Source organism: Scyliorhinus torazame, chromosome 1 (genome assembly GCF_047496885.1).
Source record: "Scyliorhinus torazame isolate Kashiwa2021f chromosome 1, sScyTor2.1, whole genome shotgun sequence".
In the NCBI taxonomy this organism is placed as follows: Eukaryota; Metazoa; Chordata; class Chondrichthyes; order Carcharhiniformes; family Scyliorhinidae; genus Scyliorhinus; species Scyliorhinus torazame.
In genome coordinates this window covers 364,134,198-364,137,557 of record NC_092707.1, presented here as the reverse complement: position 1 = coordinate 364,137,557, position 3,360 = coordinate 364,134,198, and positions in this window count along the sequence as shown.

The following is a 3,360-nucleotide window of genomic DNA, read 5'->3' as shown; positions in this document are numbered from 1 at the left end:
TCTTTCCCTCCCTTCCAGAAGAGTGAGAGTCAGGGCACTTGGAGGCAGGGTGTCTGGTGATAAAAGCTCCAGGAACACGCCCAAGCAGAGTTGGCAACTTGAATTGACTGCCAGTCAATCAAAACCTTGATTTTAAAAGTCTTATCCTTGTGTTCAAATCTCTATGTGGCCCCCGTGTATCTATATATCTCTTTAATTTCCTCCAGCATCCCTCCGAGATATCTGAGCTCACCTAATAATAATCTTTATTAGTGTCACAAGTAGGCTTACATTAACACTGCAACGAAGTTACTGTGAAAATCCCCTAGTCGCCACATTCCGTCACCTATTTGGGTACACTGATGGAGAAATCAGAATGTCCAAACTACCTAACAGCACGTTTTTTGGGACTAGTGGGAGGAAACCAGAGCACCCAAAGGAAACCCATGCAGACACGTGGAGAACGTGCAGACTCCGCATAGAATGTAACCCAGGCCAGGAATCGAACTTGGGACCCTGGTTCTGTGAAGCAACAGTGCTAGCCACTGTGCTACCGTGCCCTCTGGAGCATCCTCAATTTTAATAGTTTCAACATTGGCAGCTCTGCCTTCAGGTGCTTAGGCCCGAAAGTGTGGAACTCCCTCCCTGAACCTCCCTATGCATCTGATTATCAACACTTGTCTATCCTTATAGTTTATATTTTGTTTCATATTACTCTTGTGAAGTACCTTGGAACATTTTACTATATTAATGGCACAATTATTGTTGGTAGCTTCAGAAGCAGAGAAAGTTTATTAAGGTTCTGAGATTATCTTCCAAAATTGGTCCCCAGCTATTATGATTGAAGCAGAGCATAAAGAAAATCCTTGAATAATACATGAACTGCTTCATGATTTTGGTCTTGTTTGTGGATATCTTTGTAGTACCTGGGCAGTTACAGCATTCTAATTAACTCAATACATCTTGAATACATGTCTGTTTTTCTGTTGACTGAAATTGCTCTGAGCCTTTACAAAAGTATTGTTTGACTACTTTAACATGCTGGACTTTGATTCCCAGCTCTTTAACTTTGGTGATCATGCCTCTCCAGTGGGGTGTTAAGTACGGCACGTTCTGGAAACCAATAAAATTGGAACATAATTAAAATGGTTTAAAGGGAACACCTGTGATGAGGAATGCATTCTTTTCATTATACCATTAAAAGAGTGTAGCGTCATCAAAATAGATTATAGCAAGTTAGGCACATTGAGAACAGCTGTAGATCCCAGCTCCTTGAGGATGCTCTGACATTTGATCACATAGTCGCTGATTTGTATTTCAACTTCATTTTCCTGCCTTTGTTCCAATTTCAAATGATAAAGACCGGCAGAGCATTGAGAGCCCTATCCAGACAGGCACCTTTGTGGGCACCTTCATCGATACCAAGATGCACATTTTCTGGTCATTAGGGTGGATCATACTCTTACAGGCTCAAAAACATGTTTTAGGACTAAGAATTCAATACACAGAGAAGCAGAGGCGGGACATCGATATGGGGGTCCAAACTTGCACCCGCCCACCTGATTAAATGCCCTCCCGTTCCCACCAAACGTGCCTCAGGAGTGGGCATTAAGTTCCAACCAAAGAGTGGTTGCAGCACATTGCGTCCATGTTAGCTCTCTGTAAGAGAGAAGCTGTTCTCACTCTTTTCTCCATCGTGTTGCACATTTTACTCTTTAGATAATGATTTAATTCCTTCTGGAAATTCACAATTGAATCTTCCTTCTCCACACTCAGGCAGTGACCGTGACAACATATGAAATAGGAACAGGAGTAGGCCGTTAGGCTCCTCGAGCCTGCTCTGCCATTCAATAGGATCATGTCTGATCCGATATTCCTCACATCCACTTTCTGCCCTTTCCCCGTAACCCTCGATTCTTTTACTGGGCAAGAATCTATCAATCTCAGCCTTAAATATACACAAGGACTCTAGCCCACAGCTCTCTGTGGCAAGGAGTTCCAAAGACTCACAACACTGAGAGAAGAAATTTCTCCTCATCACAGTCTTAAATTGCCACCCCTTTATTTTTGCACTATACCCTAGACTCTCCTATGAGGGGAAACATCTGCTCAATATTTACCCTGTGAAGCCCCTTAAGAATCCTATATGTGGTGTGAGGTGCTCCGGAGGGTGAATGCCTCAACCTCGTGCACGAGGCTGGGTCTGATACAGCTAAATGTCGTGTATAGGGTGCACCTTACGAGGGCGAGGATAAGCCGACTGTTTGAGGGAGTGGAGCATGTATGTGAGCGTTGTGCGTGGAGCCCCACAAACCACGTTCACATGTTTTGGTCCTGCCTGAAGCTGGAGAAGTATTGGAGGGAGGTTTTCAAAGTCATTTCAGGGATGGCGCATGTGAGCTTGGAGCCAGGGCCCCTAGAATATCCCGCATGGGATCTACGGGGAGGGAATGCTTGTCTTCCCCGTTCTAGGGGTAGGGTATTTTGTTTATTACTGTATAAAAGATCGCAAGTAAGGCACCGACCAGAGAAGAACCCTGTAGGGATCTATCAGGTAGTGTACATATCGTTCTTGTAAATAAACTTTGTTTCTTATCTTACCCGATAAGGACTCCCCTATGTCCTTATTAAACTTTCCGTAAATAAGGGGACCAAAACTGCTCACAGTGTTGTGTTATGTAATTTGGAATAACGCAAGCTGCCACTTGATGCAGTTTTGAGTAAAAGATGCTCCAGACTTTGAAGTGAGTTCAATGTGTTTTATTGAACTTTTAGCACAGTTCTCAATGAGTTCGACTCTCTGCTAATCTAAATGTAGTAACTCAGTTTAACTGAACCGGCCTTGCTCTAAGTCACGTGCTGGGGTGTGATGCTGAGGATACACCCTGTCTCACTCTGTAGATGTTGGTCTGTGGAAAGAGGCGGGGTGTGAGTGCCTCATCCCTTTTATAGTGAGATACCACCCCTGAGTGCCCTGAATGCTCATTGGTCGTGTCCTATTCTATGTGTTCATTAGCTGCATGTTTGCATTTCATGACACCCAGTACTCCAGACACACAGTACTCCAGATGTGGTCTCACCAGTACCTTGTACATTTGCAGCAAGACTTTCCCACTCTTATTCTCCAACCCCCTTGAAATAAGGGACAACATTCCAGCCTTCCTGATTACTTGCTACACCTGTGTGCTAGATTTCTGTGTTTCGTACACAAGTACCCACAAGTCCCTTTTGTGTTGTAGCTTTCTGCAGTTTTCCTCTATTTAAATAATACTCTGCTGTTTCTTTCTCCCTTCCAAAATGAACAACTTCACATTTTCCCACATTATACTCCGTTTGCCAACTTTTTGCCCACTTACTTTTTACAGATTATCCGTATCCCTC